Genomic DNA, 17512 nt, shown 5'->3' on the forward strand with positions numbered 1-17512 from the left:
GGAGGATTGAACGCACCCCCATTTTCTATAGGTAGTATGTCTGTTTAGTGCTTAGTGCTGACTAGAGGTCCTAAAAAGGATCCCACTATAAACATGTAGAACTTCCCTCCCATCCAGAATACACACACCCATATGGAAGGGCAGGGGGTAAACTCATTTAGTCTTTCTTTTGACAAATATGTACTGAACTCTTACTCCATGCCAGGTACTCCCCCAGGCTTTGGGATATGGCCGTGAACAAAACAGGCGAAGTCCTTGGCCTATGATGGTTTTGATTCAAAAAGCTATACATCTTAATAAATACTTTTTGAAAAATGCATAGCTGAGTTAGAATCAGGTCTAGAAATGAAGATTGAATACTAATACTGACGCTCTGCTGGGATGTCAGGCCAGGTAGGATAGGGAGTTGAGTCTAATGCTTGAGTGAGGGTAGGAGCTAAGACTCTGGGTCCATGCAAGGGGACGCTTGTAACCAAAACCCCTCTGAAGAGCCAGGACATGTAAGTTGGACCAGGAAAAAAAAATCTACACATTGGCACACAGAGACAACAAGGGCAAGAAGAATAGAGAGATAAAGATATTCACTACACATGATAAAAGGAACAATTATTAGGAAGATAAATTTCTCAACCTGTATGAACCTAATAATAAAGAAAATATTGTCACAATTGCTAAAGGAATTGTAAGAAAACAGTAATCTTCAGAGTTTTAACATTTAAATTTAAATGAACTAAAATTAAATAAGCTTTAAACTTTAGTTCCTCAGTTGATCAGCCCCATTTCAAGTGCTCAAGAGCCACGTGTAGCAGGTGGCTACTGTCTTGGATGATACACATTATAGTGTATTTCCATCATCAGAGCACGTCGTATGGAGCAGTACTGCTATAGAATAGCTTGTTTTGAATTTCTTCCCATAATTATACCTTATATTAAATTATTTTGTGGAGTAAATACAAAGAGAAATGAAGCAAATAAGAAATTTAAGGAACAGGGGCGCCTGGGTGGCTCAGTCGTTGAGCGTCTGCTTTGGCTCAGGGCGTGATCCCGGAGTTCTGGGATCGAGCCCCACATCAGGCTTCTCTGCTAGGAGCCTGCTTCTTCCTCTCCCACTCCCCTGCTTGTGTTCCCTCTCTCACTGGCTGTCTCTCTCTGTCAAAATAAATAAAATCTTTAAAAAAAAAAGAAAAAAATTTAAGAAACAAAAAAGCAATAGAAAAGATAAACAACATCAAAGGCTTATTCTTTTAAAAGATTAATAAAATACACAAACTTGAGGAAGTCTAATGAAAAAAAGAGAAGTCAGGAAAAAAATTATTTTTAATGAAAAAGAGGGCATAATTGTCAATGCAATAGCAAGTTTTTAAAAAGCATAAGAAAATACTATGACCAACTTTATGGGAAGTAAATTTGACGATGTAGACAAAATGGGCTTTTCCCTAGAAAATCATAACTTACAAAACTGATTCTAGAAAAAAAATTGAAGCATGAACCCAATTAATAGGCGTGTCCTATTTTAAGTTTTTAAGGAAATATATAAATCTTAGTATTTTATAAACCATGGCACTGAGTAGAAAAAAGAGAGAGAGACAGAAACAACCTTAATACCAAACTAGACAAGAACACAAAAGATAGGAAAATTATTGGAAAATCTCACTTTTGAATAGAGATGCAAATAAATTATGTCACCCAAATCAAAATGGTACTTTTGAAAACCCATCAGAACCAAGTAGAAGTTTTCTCAGGAAAGCATAGTAACACTAAATTTAGAAAATGTAAAACTCATCACAGTTGTGAATATGAAGGAAATTAATAGATTCCAGAAAGCCATTGTGCTAAACTTCAACACCTATTCATAATATGGCCATTAGCAAGTCAAGAATAAAGGATTCTGCCTTAACTTGTTAAAGCATATATCTATGAAAAACCTACAACAAACCTCCAACCTGGTGATAGAATTTAAAAATTATTTGTTCTGAATTTAGGGGTAAGACAAAATCCTTAGTCAACATTTTACTCTACTTTGTTACCACAATAAGACAATGAAAAAAAAGTAAAACAAAAGGGATAAAGATTGAAAAGAAAGAAACAAAATTATTATCAAACACCTATGCTTAGCTACCTAGAAATTCCAAGTGACAATACTGGAATCTATTAGAGTTTATGAGTTCACCAATGACGATAGAAACAAAATACACAAAACCCAATAGCATTCTAAAACACCCAACAGCAGGCAATTATAAAATGTAATTCAAAACAGAGAGATATAGTTTAAAATTAGGAGCAAAACTAGAAGGTATAGAAGAATACATCTAACAAAGAATTGCAGATGATGATTTTTTAATAAAGAAAATTGTTTTTAAAATGCCATAAAACCAAAATGAGTGGAATTAAAGATGTATTATCTTATAAACCATGATTCTCCTTACATCAAACAAACACCACTTCATGATTTCAGTGAAATTTCCATCAAAATCTGAACAGGATTATTTTTGGTTATTTCATGGAATTTGGTGAGATGATTCAAAAATTCACATGAAAAAATAAAGAACTGACAACAAGCAAGACTTTGAAGAGAAATCAGAAGAATAGGAAATTTATACCACAAAGATCTGAATTAACTCTAAAACTTTATTACATGTCCTATTGTCATGGGAATGAATATGCAGACCAAGAAAAAAGAGCAGAGAAACAGAAGTATAATGCCCCCTCTGTAAATGTCTATAATAACAGAGGGGACATTATATAAGTTAACTGGGAAAGAATACAGCATTGAATAAATGGCGCTAGTCATATAGAGAAAAATAAATTAGATTCCTACTATATTCTAGCCACAAAAACAAATTCAAGATGGATCAAAGACTTGTGGGTGAAAGCAAAATCATGAAACTTTTAGATAACATAGGAGAACATTAGGGTGTGGAAGAATTTCTTAAGACCTTTGTCAAAAGCCCAAACTATAGAAGGAAAGATTTAAATTCACACTTTCTGGTGATAAAACATGCTCAAAAATGGGGCCCCTGGGTGGCTCGTTGGTCTGAGTCTGACTTCAGCTCAGGTCATGACCTGAGGATCCTGAGATGGAGCCCCATGTCAGGCTCCCTGCTCAGCAGGGAGTCTGCTGGTCCCTCTCCCTCTACTCCTTCCCCTCCACCTCCTCCCTCCTCCCTGCTCGTGCTCTCTCTCTCAAACAAATAAAATCTTAAAAAAAAAAAAGGTGCTCAAAAGTGAAAAGCTGAGCTGTATACCTAGAGAAGTTATGTGCAGCCTAATAAGCAACGTCAGATTAAAGTGATTGCAAATCCCTTCCTTACTTAACTATGTTAAAATGTCTTTTTCTTACATTATTATTCCCCATAGAAAGTAACACCTTCCAATATGCTCTACGTTTTATTTTACTTCTTGTTTGTTTCTCCCTGCAAGAACGTGAACTCCATGAATGGAAGCATTTCTGTTTCACTCACTGCTCTATTCCTATCACCTAGAACGGTTTGGCACCCATAGCACATGCTCCACAGATACGTGCTGAATGAATGACTGAATGGAGGGATTTGTTTTTGTATTCAGTGAGTATTTTTTAAATCCTACTAATTTAATAAGAAAAAGTCAAGTAACTGAATGTGAGCGGGCAAAATATATGTGTAGGAGTTCGCAGAGAAAGAAACCCAAATGGTCAATAAACATGAAATATTCAACCCCACTAGACATCAGCAGTTAAACTAGTAATTAAAGCAGTAAGACTTACCCAAATGAATGAGTTAATGTGAGGTGTTGCTGATGATGTTGGGCAATAAGTACCCTTTTCAGTGGGTGCAAGTGAAACTGGTACAACTTTAGAGAACAGTTTCACGGTAAACAGAAGTAAGCTGGAGACGTGCACACTCGGCATTTCAGTAATTCAACTTGAAATGTATACTCGAGAGCACTGGTTCTCAAACAGCGAGATTTTATCCCCCAGGGGGCATCTGGCAATGTTGGAGACATTTTTGGTTGTCATACTGCAGAGGGAGGACTGTCGGGGGAGGAAGGGTCACTGGCATCTACTGCGCAGAGGCTAAGCACCCTACCCTTACCAGGCCGCTCTCCAACAAAGAACCATCCAGTCCAAACATGTCAGTAGAAACCCTGCCTCAGAAGCCTGACCAAAGATGCTCATAGCAATACTATTTGTAATAAGAATAATAATTTTAAAAGTAGAAACAGGCACAGTTCTTAAGATGGAGTGCCATGAAATGGTTCATTTGAGTGAATTACAAATATGTATCAGCATGGTACATACAACACTATGGAGTGGGGAAAAAAGCAGATTGCACTAATACAAATTACATGATTTTTTTAAGGTTTGATTTTTTAAAAAAGATTTTATTATTTATTTGACACAGAGAGAAAGAGCACAAGCAGTGGGAGCAGCAAGCAGAGGGAGAAGCAGGCTCCCCACTGAGCAGGGAGCCTGACGTGGGACTTGATCCCAGGACCCTGAGATCATGACCTGAGCCGAAGGTAGACACTTAACCGACCGAGACACCCAGATGCCCCCATAATTTTTAAACCTAAACACCAGTGTAGACAATCCATACAGTCCCTGGGCCCCTGATTTAATACCCTCAGCCACTGGCCCCTGCCCTCATCAGGTGCTCCTCTTTGCCTTCCCGACGTGATGGTAGCAAGTCCTCGCACTGTTCATGATTCATTTTTTTAACACATATTGTTACATCCATATATGATAAAAGCAAAAAATGAAAAATACGTGGAAATGATGTAATCTAACTTCAGGAGCATGGTGAGCTCTAGAAGGAATGAAAGACCTAGGTGGTGCTCTGACTGTGCCTGGAATGTTTTCTTTCTTTTAAGAAGGTAAGAAGATCACTGAAGCAAATACAGCAAAATATTGACATTTCCTTAATTTCCATGGCCAGTATGATAAATGCCTGTTCTGTCTGTCATCTTTCTGTATTTTAAAATAGTTCACAATGAATAACCAAGAACAAAAAGAAAGAAGGGGAATGAAAGAGAGACCGGCATTGGTTTTTAGAATGAGAAGTAAATACAAAATCCGTAGCTCTGCCCTTTGCTCCGTACAACCTTGAGGAAACAGTCAACGCTCCTGGGCGTCTGTAAAATGGGCGGACAATCCTGAGCCTCCGGCAGTGTCTTCAAACTTCGGTCACTCTGTACTGCTTCACCATCCCTGCTGGCATGCCCTCATCACCCGTGCTACGTGGGGGTTCCGTGCACAACCTAAAACCCCTTTTCATCCTTCCTGTGAGCCTCGTGCCCAGCTCTGGAAAACGCTGCTCTACTGTGGGAGACTCTCTGGAAGAAACAAGGCTCCTTGTGTGGCAACACCCAACCATGTCTACGTATGTTATACATACAGCAAATACAGCAGATGAGTGTTGGGTCTTAATCTGTATGTTTTATGTCATCAATTACTTCTCATAACTTAAAAATATCTAATGCAGTCGTTCTAATTTCACATTTCAAAAATCTATGATCTTATTTATCTAGGAAACAATACTTTAGGGGTTTTTTCCTATTTTTTCCTCTGCACTTGGATATAGTAAATATTTCTTCTACAATCTTATTTATAGCATTAATTTACTATGATAAATTTATTATTCACTTATAACAAAATGAATGAACTTCAGAGGTTCGAAAGTGTAGGTTTTACTGACTAATGATTCTCAGGTGTTCCAGAGGCGAGAGGCATCAAAGCTCCACACTTCTCTCCCCACCCCCTCTCTTGCTTCTGACACCTACTTTGGAAGGTTACTGATGATTCTTTTGGAGCAGAAGATTGGAGTCAGCTGAGAAGTAAGTGAGCAGTGCCACAGATGATGACGCCAGCTATACGTCAACAGACCGTCTTCTCATGAGAACAGGTTGCAAAACAAAATCGGTTATAGGGAGACTATTTCAGCCACACCCATGTGAAAGAAGGCCCAAGGGTCTCACGTCAGCAGGACAGCCTGGAGCCTTGCTTACAGGACGCTACACGGAGCTCTTGTTGTTTGATGAGGTCCTTTTGTTCTTGGCCTTCCACGGATAGGCTCCAAGCTAGAGCCCTGTTAGACTATTTTCACTATGATCCCTGTGTGTTTTCAGTGAGGCCATCGGGATGCAAATAATTTAAAGTCCCAAGCAGTCTGCCCTTTAAAGAATGACAAGAAATGTACTTTAAAATCCTCTACTTCTCTGTCTAGGAAGCCCTTCTTTAAAAGTTTGGTAGAAGAGGGAATGGAGATCTGGTAAACATCTAAAGGTTAACTCATCCAGGCTCTCTCTGTTCGTCAATGGGATACATAAATGAAAAATTAGTACCACATATCAGGACAAAACAATCAAAAAATATTTTAATGGATTAAAGACCTAAATGTGAGATATGAAACCATAAAACTCCTAAAAGAAAACATAGGGAGTAGCGTCTTTGACATTGGCCTTAGCAACATTTTTCTAGATATCTCTCTTCAGGCAAGGGAAACAAAAGCAAAAACAAACTGTTGAGACCACACCAAAATAAAAAGCTTTTGTACCGTGAAGGAAACCATCAACAAAATGAAAAGGCAACCTACTGAATGGGAGAAGATATTTGCAAATGATACATTCATAAGGGATTAAAATCCAAGATATATGAAGAATTTATACAACTCAGCACCAAAAAAACCCCCACAAATAACCTGATTTAAAAATGGTCAGAATAGCTAAATAAACATTTTTTCAAAGAAGACATCCAGATGGCCACCAGACCCATGAAAAGATGCTCAACGTCACTAAGCATCGGGGAAATGCAAATCAAAAGCACAATGAGATACCACCTCACACCTGTCAGAATGACTAGAATCAGAAAGAGAGGAAATAACAGGTGTTGGCAAGGATGTGGAGAAAAAGAAACCTTCACACACTGTTGGTGGGAACGTGAATTGGTGCAGCCACTGTAGAAAAGAGTATGGAGATTATTCAAAAAAATTAAAAATGGAAATACCATATGACCCAGCAATTCCAACACTGGTATTTACCCAAAGAGAACAAAAACACTAATTCAAAAAGATCTGTGCACCCTATGTCTATGGCAGCATTACTTCAACAGCCCAGATATGGAAGCAATGTAAGTGTCCATCCGTAGATGAATGGATGAAGATGAGGTGTATCTCTACAGTGGACCATTAACTCTAAAAAAAGGGTGAGATCTTGCCATTTACCACAACATGGAGAGAAGGTATTTTGCTAAGTGAAATAAGTCAGAGAAAGACAAATACTGTATGATTTTACTTACATGTAGAGTCAAAAAACCAAACCAAACAAACAAAAAGCAGAAACAGACTCATAAATGCGGAGAACAAAATGATGGTTGGCAGAAGGAGGGAAGTGAAGGGTGAGTAAAATGGGTAACGGGGAGTGGGAGATACAGGCTTCCAGTTACAGAATGAATGTCACAAGAATAAAGGTACAGCATAGGGCATATGGTGAGCGGTGCTGTAACAGTGTTGTGTGGTGACAGATGGGAGCTACACTTCTGGTGAGCACAGCATGAGGTATAGACTTATTAATTCACTATGTTGTACACCTGAAGCTAATGTAACATGGTGTTGTCAATATACTTCAATTAGAAAAAGTATAAATTTTATTTAAAATGAAGCAAAAAAAAAAAGAGAGAGTTTACTCTGTACAAGATATCAGATCAGGAGCTTGGGGGCGTATATAGAAGACCAAGCTCTGACCGCTGAACTCACTGAGTTTACGTTGAATTGGAAGTGTATGTGAGGGTAAAATATGGGTGTGCACTAGAGGTAATCAGAAATTATTTTCAACAGTTTAAGAGATGCTATAGAATGCCTATATACAAGATTCACTCCCAAATAGACGGTAATGGTAATAGCCTGAGAGTGCCCAAGCTATTCTTCTTACCACTCACTGTTTGAGTGCCTACTCTGTCCGAGGCATCACATGCAGTGCTTTGCAAATGGAACTCAGATGTTCCCAATCCCTTCAGGTTTCTCTGGGTCTGTTTCTTTGCCTTGAGCTTCCATCCATCATCATGTGCAAAATCCAACACATTCTGTGATATTTTGGAGGCTCTCTGTGTGTGCATGAGAGTGGGTAATGGGTGTTACATTCTCCTGCCTCCTCGCACAGACTCCCTCTCCCTGACTCTTGGTCACCCCTTCCCAGCTCCCCATGTATATGTTGATCCTCCTCTGCCCCCTTCACCCCACTCATGACACACCTCCCTTCTTTCTTCCTGAAAACATCACTCACACACATGCATTGTAGCTACAGACTGTCCTGAAAGTTAGAGGGAAAGAGTAAAGCATGTTAGGTGCTGAACAGATTGGAAAACATTCTGAAATTGAGTGTTGAATATTTTACATCTAATGCCTTCTCTCCAAAGATGTCTTCCACTCAGTCCCACTTCCCTCCAAATTTCAGCCTCTTCAACCTTATGCCCCTTTTCCTGACTGACTATAGATATCCGGTTTCAAAAACTTTACTAAGCAGAGAAAATCAGTTCCTTTGAATTCAGATCTAGACTTGGTGAGGGAAGGAGTGAAAAGAATAGTTTTGCCTTTGGGATCCAAAGAAACATCAAGATATTTTCTAAACAAAAAAACCCAATTCTCTCCTTAAGAAGTATTGTTTCAGGTGCCTGGGCGGCTCAGTCGGCTAAGCTTCCAACTGTTGATTTCAGCTCAGGTCATGGTCTCAGGATCAAGAGATCAAGCCCCAGGTTGGGCCCCATTCTGGGCATGGAGCCTGCTTGGGGTTCTCTCTCTCCCTCTCCCCTTACCTACTCCCCCCCCCCAAAAAAACAAAACAAAAAATATTCTTCTGTTTTCACCAATAATCCAAATGGAAGCAATCTAAAAATAACATTCCTGCTCTCACTTAATTAGCATCTATGTATACACCTGGAACAAGTAGTGATTATTATTCCCATTTTACAGGTGACGAAAGTGGGGCTTAAGGAGATTAATGTACATAATCCCCCCAGTTTGTAAGTGATGGAGTTGGAATCCATACCTGGATTTACTGACTCTAGAGTGGCTCACACTTGACTACCTTCTTATATATCGCTGGTACAGAAAGCAAGGGCTACAGGCATTCGGGAAAAGTCAGACAGTGGCAGAAAGTAGAGGAGGGGAGATTTCAGCTGGAGAAAGAGACACGTAAGTGAGAACTAGTCCAGATATGAAGCTATAAAGATCTGAACTGAGGGGTAGCAAGGGGTAAAGAGTTTTGGGGAGCAAAGAGAATTCAAAATGGCTTCATGTTTTCTAGTTCGGATGACATTCATTCATTCATTCAACAAATAGTTGTTGCTACGGCAGGCACTATATATATCAGGCATTGTGCCAAATGTTAGAAACAGTAGCAAGAATAGGGAAGTCGGGGATGAGAGGATCAGGGGGTCTACAATCAGACACGAAGGGGTTGCCGGAGAACACACTTCCTGGTGTAATGTCCAGCAGGCAGCAGGAAATACCAAACTCATTTGCCTGCAAGATGGAGGCACTCAGAGACCACCAGGTGGCAGCACGGACTTGGAAGTGAAAGTGAAGCACGCCTGGCTAGTATCCATTAAGTCTCCTGTGGGACATCTGAAACAGATTAAAACAAAATACCATTATTCTTAGGAGAGCACTTTTTAAAAATGCATAAGTAATATTAACTAATTAAATGCTTATTTAAACATTTATCAACCTTTTATTTTGGGAGGGGATAGTTTGTTCTAAGGTACGTACATTAATATTGCTTGACTTTTACATAACAAAATTTATCAAACATATCTAGCAGAAATATGCATATGATTAGGGCAACAGCCTTCCAGCTGGACACACATCCCCAGTATTAGTGCATTGTACATCACCGTGTTCACAGTGTCTAAGCTAAATGCTTCCTGTACCGGCAGGGATGGAAAATACTGTAACTGTGGGAACACGGAGGTTATAATACCGCTCACTGAAGTGAATGTTTTGTTACATAATTAGCACATTATTTTCCTGGTGTGTTTCATGTAGATCTGTTTCTATATTTAGCATAATCCTTCTACCCATGCTTTGTGTCCCATCCCGCCCCACCTTCCCTGAAATGAAGCACACTTAATAACCCCTTACTCTCAGGTTGTTTTGTCTTTCTCTTAACAATTAGTTCTCTACCTTCTCATTCCATGTACTCATAAATCTCCCTGTAATCCAACAGTGTGCTATTGTTAAGGGAAGGAACCAGCGTGAGGGCTCAGCATCAAGGCAGCACGGCAAAGGAGGACCAGGCAGAACAGAAACTGTACCTTCATCCTCCACACTTAAGAGCTCCTTTGGTGCATTAAAAGGATACAGTTGGTAATTAACGCCAGGCTCACACGGCAGATATGACAGTTTGCAAGTCCATGATTTGTATTTTGCTGGGCAAAGTTATTCTGCATTGTTTAGTCGATGGTAGTGAATAGTTCATTCCAACTGCGAATTCAATTCTTATCAACTAATCCGTGTCTTGACCTTCTGTAAGTCTAAATTATTGAAATTCTTCTATTAAATGGCAAGATCTCACCCTTTTTTATAGTTAATGGTCCACTGTAGAGATACACCATATCTTTATCCATATTGATCCATGGTTCATCCAGCAACGTGGGAAAAAAGAAGAAACTTACATTGTGAACAATCCACCCATCAAAACAAGTGTCTGTTTCTGGGATTTGGTGGAACTCAAGAGGGCAGAAAAAGAAGAGATTTCTATAACACATGGGAAAACTGGCACAGAAAAGGAGAGGAGGAAGAAGAAAGGTGATCTAGACAAAAACACTATACCACTATGGAGAAGTATTTTACACAAAAACTCTCAGTATTATGAAAGGCAAAGAATATCAGAGAAATTGTTCCAGATGAAAAGGACAGGATGACTAGATGTGTTGTATGAACCTGGATTGGATCCTGCACTAGGAAATAAAGGAAATTATTGGGATAATTGATAAAATGAATATATGGACTGTATGTTATCAGAGCTACATTTTCTGAATTTGATCATTATACTGTGGTTATGTGAAAGAACATCCTTGTTCTAAGGAGGCAGAGGCAGAAATGTTTAAGGAGGAAGGGGCATGATGTTGGCAACTTCTCAGATAGTTCAGAAAAAAAAATAGAGATGAAAAGCCAAATACCATAAAATACTATCACACGTTGAATCTAGGTGAAGTTTCAAGGCATATGGAAGCTCTTTTCACTGTTCTTACAACTTCTCCATACATTTGAAATTACTTTAAATTTAAAGGAACAATGATGGGGCACCTGGGTGGTTTAGTCGGTTAAGCGTCTGACTCTTGGTTTCAGCTCAGGTCATGATCTCAGGGTCCTGGGATCGAGCTCCTTGTCGCATGGGGCTGTGTGCTCAGCAGAGACTCTGCTTGAGGATTCTCTCTCTCTCTAAAATCTTTAAAAAAAAAAAGTGACAATGATAATGATATTAATAATAATTCAGAGAAACTGGACCTAAAGCTTCATACTAGCTACATTTTTCTGCTTCAAATTAGACTAGCTCAGCTGGACAGCTTTGTCTAATCATCTGTGATCGCTACAGAATTAAATATGCTCAAGTCTGTGTCTAAAGTTTACATTAAATATTTTGTTTTAATTATTCACATATTATAATTAATTATAATATATAAGATAAATATAGAGTAATATGTTATATGATAACATATAATTATCTTAATTATATTATTAATTATGTTATATAATAACATCACTCTATATTATTATATAATAACATCACTCTATATTATTATATAATAATATAACTATTATTATTATATAATAATATAACTATTATTATTATATAATAATATAACTATTATTATTATATAATAATATAACTATTATTTTATAATAATATAATTATTGTTATTATTATATTATTTAAATATTTTTAAGAGAAATAGTGCAGGAAAAAAGAGACCTTTTTTCTGAATCATTGAGAGCAAGTTAACCAACCTGATACCCATAACCGCGGAATATTTCAGTGTGTGTTCCTACATCTTCCTACAAACAAGGGCATTCTCCTATAGAGCCATAACACAACCACCAACATCAGGACATTAACACTGGTACATAATTACCATCTGATTCTCAGACCCTCCCCCCCACTGTTGTGCTCCCACTAATGTCCTTTACCTCAAGTAGGTGAGTTCAGAACCACACGTTGGGCTTAGCTGTCTGTCCCTTTGGGCTCCTTCGCTCTGGAACTGTTCCTCAGACTTTCTTAACTTTCGTGGCCTTGGGACTTTTGAAGACGGTACATCAATTATTTTGTGGAATGTCCCTCAAGCTGTTGTTCCCTGATTAGCTTCAGGTCACGCATCTTCGGCAGGAACATCACAGATGTGACGCTGTGTTCTCCTCGTTGCCCAAGAGTGGGGGCTCGTCAGTTCACTTTGTCCTGTTGCTGGGGATGCGCACTTTGATCGCTTGCCTAAGGTCTTAACTTCCAGACTTCTCCGATGGGAAGTTCTTCTTTTGTTCTTTGGAATTAGTAAGTATATTGTGCACAGGTACTTTTAGGATAAATAGCCCGTGTCTCATCAAATTTGCAATTTATTCGTGTGTTTATATCAGTATAGACTCATAGTTTCCTATTTTAGTCAATAGGTTACGCTTTACTAGCAATATTATTTATTTTAAAGTACAAATTGTGCCAGTCTCCCCATCATTCTTTGAGTACTTTCTTAGTTTTTGACACACATACAAAAGAGTTTTCTGTCTCATCTTGTATTTTCTCTGCCCCCGCCCTGGAATCAGCAAATTCTCCAAGGAACCTGGTTCCCTTTTTGTAGAATGATATTGAGAAAAACAGATCCGAGTGCTTGGAGTTTCATTCACTGTTATTAGGCATCACTTCACCCAGTGGACAGAGTCAGACAATGTATGTATACCTGTGTGTATTCTTAAATCTATTTATAGGTCTTTATCTTCCTCTCTATTTAGCAAAAAACTGTACGTTCACGCTGTTCCTACCAATTCCAATCCAACACTCCCGAGTCCATTTTGTTTTCTCTCCCTCTCTGGCAGAGAGAGATCTATCTCCCATTACCTTTAATATATCTACCTATTTGATCAATTCCCCAAAATATGAACAATCTCTGCTGTCACCACTCACTCCCCATCTGGAAGCTTTCCTCACCACATTTCAGCTCCAACACCTCAAGGTTTGGCTGCCCCCTCTGCTTCCTCTGTGGACCTCATCCCAATGCTCTTAGGGCTCTGATTCTCCCCAGGCTGCCACCCTGCTCCGCGGATACACTTCTGACTTCGTCTGGGCTGCAACACCCCATGCCAGGCCACCCTTCCCTAAGGGTTTCCTTCCCACACTACTCAGGTTCTAATATAGCCTCCCCTCCCCTGTCCCCCCAGGACGCACCCACACAGGGATGCCCTTCTCACGCTGCCCAAGGGTGGGAGCTCATTCTTCTTCCAGCCAACTTGTCCATTTGTTATCATTCCTTATAAAATCGATGAAAGTAGAGGCAAAATAAAATTTACCCAGAGGAATTGCCACACCACGGCAATGTGTTCATAAGCTTCAATGAAGCAGGCTTGAAATGAATTAGGTAGCTCTCAAGATAATAACCCATTAAGCTTTAAATTCTCTGAACTCAAATCCTATGAAATTTGCCCAAGGAATGGAGATTTGGTAGACTGCGTGGGATATGGAAGCCAGAATAGCAGGACCCGCTCTTTCTCTCTCCACGAGGTTACGGAACAATATCCGAGTTTCCCAGATGACATGAAGAATTCAGAGAATGGGCCTCGAAAGCTGTCCCGTTCTGATGAAATCATCTGTTGATTCTATTAGTAAACAAGCAATCAGATGTACTGGGTGTTTTCTTCTACTGAGTGGCCAAGTATTTATTTACTTGACTGGCAGGCACTCTAGCCCACCTGGCATGGTGGTGATGGGAGCCACATAGGTCTCTGCTCTGTCCCCGACTTTGAGTCGGTGTGGGTGACACCGTTTGCTTGGCCACTTTCTAAACTCCTTTCTTGGCTCTTGATCTACATCTAAACTTCCAGCTTTCAACAGAGGCAACGGAGTTCTCAGGAAAGAGAGTGGGCTTTGGAGCCAGTCAGGTATGGTTTGAAATCTAATAAAGGTAAAGCTTAGTTTTTTTCATCTGGAGAATAGCATCAAAAGTTATGCCTATTTTGCTAACTTTCAGTGAAGATTTGGGAGAGCATAAATGTAACGGGGGAAACAATTTGATAATTATGCGTGTGCTTTTTTTACTTCTTAGTTTCTTAATTCATGGCCTTGGTCCTAGGACACTCCAGGAACCCATCTGCCTGAGGGAGGGAGATTAAGATTTCTATAAAAGGAACACCAAACAAAACTAACAACAACAACAAAATGACAGATAATGTTCAGTTGCTGTCATTTAAACTGTGGTTTAGTTTAAATGAAGCAAAACATTTAGAGCTTTAAAAAAAAAACATTTGAAATGTAGGGGAAATGAAGCAAAACAAAGGCCTTTCAGGTGAGACTTTGCCACAAGAAAGGATTACCTAAATTCATTTATCTTCTTCTTTAGCTTCGAGTTTTATGTAAGATGCCAGCAGAGCAGAGGGGGAGCAGAGACCTACCTTTTATGTAGAGGACACAGGGAGAGAGAAGAGTCAGACAGATGGATGTGCCCTGATTTTTCCCTCTGAAATTTGTTATATAAGTCGAGTGCATGGGCTCTTATCTTGCTACTTGTCTGGGTCTCAGGAAGGAGGACACCTCATAAGCTGCCACATACCAAACAGGGAACAGTCTACCCAAATAAACTTGGGAGTGCAATGTGGTCAGTTAGAGAAATGCCTCAAAGTGTAGCTTCCCAGGCTACTCTCCTTCCCATAAGACAAGGACACCGTTAAGGCCAGTGGACCTGCCGTGGAGCTGCTGGGATAAGGCAAAGTGACCTGCAGGGAGGCTAAGGGTGGATGGTCTGGCCAGGTGACCACATGGAAGATAAAACAGAGACCCAGGAGCCAGCAGGCAGTGAGAGATAAGAAGCTAAGACAGTCTGAAAATTGACTGGCTCTGCCCAGAAGCATTGCCCAAAAGAAAGACCCATGAGTTCCTCGGCCCTCAACAGCAGGTTTGGAAGGAGTTGATCAAGCAACATCGTTCTGGAGGCCAACAGGTGTTGCCGGATGATACTCCAAATTCAACCCAAGACCGGAGGATCCCTTCCCCCCAAACCCAAGAGGTTGTGTGGCCAGCCTGTACCACCTTCAACACCACCCACAGCACCTTACAGAGAGGGAGTAATCTGAGAGACAGAGCATTTGTACCCAAACGAGACTTTTTTCCCCAGAAAGGATTGTTTTATTTTTTAGGTTGGACTAAGTTTAAACTACATTAGAGGTTTTTTTTTTTTTTTTTTTTTCATCTCCCCACAGGGTGGAAAAGGGGGAAAATCTGTAAGGGGTCTTATCCTTGGTCACAGACTCAAGCCGCTACAACATATACCCTGCTTGTTCACACGATGCTCTTGGGCCCAACTCAGTCCTAACGTCTACCACCAAAATAAGCAGCCAAGAAATTGAAAACAGGGTCCGAACACAGCCAAGTCATCTTCCAAGAGTGGTTATTAATGTCCCATCTGTCAGAAGCTCCCTCTGCCAACAGTCAAACAGTATTGCCTGTGGCCAAAGATGGGAGACTATGGGAGAGCACTGGGTTCCAGGTCCTTTGTTGGTCATACTTAATCAGTATGCTTCTTTTCCATCTCTTTAAGGGCAGGTTGTTAAGACTGTTGAATTTCATGGAAACGAGAGAAAGTATTAGGGAAGTTTCCATAAGCTAACCTAAGAAGACTTTCTGCAACTCCACCCATGGTGGGCCAACATCAGCTATTCCGTTTCCAGAACTTTCAGGGGAGGACATCAGGGAAAGGCCTATATACCATGTCTGAGTAGAGACTTACTTTTTAAACAGAATCCTGTGCTCAACTGAATTCTTAGGACTTGGACCAAAGGAAGAAAACACAAAACACAAAGCAAAACATGAGAGGAAAGTGTCCAGGTCTAAAAGTTCACTTTGTGCCACCTGGAACTGTGTCATTAAATACCAGTGATTCAGCTTATGAAGCTACCTTGCCAAAACAGTGCCTTTAAAGGTACTTGGAACATAATTTGTGTTTAATTTTAAATGAAACTGATTAGAAACGTGTATGTTTTATTTACCAACAAGACCAAATTGCTGGGTTTCTGCCCAAGCTTCACAGGTGCAGAAGTCTATGTAAAAAAGCCCTAATTCTGAAGACAAAATAGGAATTTTCCTACTGGCAGTTCCCTTCTTGGTTAATTAGATGGTATTAGGAAGAAAAAGGTTGGCCATGTTATCTAGAAGAAAGTGTTATTAGAGACAGCATTATATCCTAAAAACATTTAATACCCTGTGTTCTGGTCGCTAATGTGCCATCTGGAGCAGCTACTTGGGGAAAATTACAGCAAACTGATAGGAACATAAAAAAAAAGCCTCAGTTTATTACAAAGATAAAACTCTCTTGATGAAAAAAAATAAGCATGTCAAGTGCCATTTATGAGTCCTGATTTGACAGACAAATACAGGGGACGAAGGGTCACAAGACTTACCTCTTACTAGAACCACCAGCACATCTGTGCTCTTAAAAGCCAAGGAACTTCTCAGAGACCCATTTCCCTTTTTGTAGAATAGAGATAATATTTAAATTTTATTTATTTATTTTTAAAGATTTTATTTATTTATTTATTTATTTATTTATTTAGAGCAAGGGGAGGGGCAGCGGGAGAGGGAGAGAGAATCTCAAGCAGACCCCACACTAAGTGCTGAGATCATGACCTGACCTGAAACCAAGAGTCAGCCACTTAACTGACTTTAAGTGGCTAAGGTTAGGGGCACCTAGGTGCCCCTAGAAAGGCATTTGAAGTGACGATTTAGACACTAGCCATCAATTCCTAGGTGTCATACTTCCTTAATTTTCTGTCTTATATGAGGATGGGTGTTCTGATTAATGAATCATTGTGTTCGTAAAGTCCAACATAAGTTAACTTTCATTATAATAACCTTGTTTCAAAAAGCTTGTCATGCTTTCTACCAATTACATTAGGATGAAAAGAAAGATTGAAATACTTAAGAAGGTGTTCTCCAAAACAAAAAAAGGGACAATGGTGAATACACCTGCTATTTACACACTTCTTGTCAGATGGTACAAAATGAGGTAGAAAATGAGGACAAACTGCTGGCCCCACAAAGATTATTTAAGCTCCATTGGGGACCACTAGGAAGTCAACTCCAGCAGAATCATTTTGGACCAGAAAGAGAGCAACATGGTACCTTCATGGTAAATGGCCTCCATTTTTCCTTTAGAAATGGCTTTGGATTTTTTTTTTACAATGGGTGTTCTGTAGGCTTAGGGATGGAAACTTCTAATGGCATGATTCATTTCTGATTTCATTAACAGAATTACTCACCATTTTTTGTTTGAGAAAAAGCATTCACCATG

The sequence above is a fragment of the Ursus arctos genome, unplaced genomic scaffold (assembly GCF_023065955.2).
Source record: "Ursus arctos isolate Adak ecotype North America unplaced genomic scaffold, UrsArc2.0 scaffold_27, whole genome shotgun sequence".
NCBI lineage: Eukaryota > Metazoa > Chordata > Mammalia > Carnivora > Ursidae > Ursus > Ursus arctos.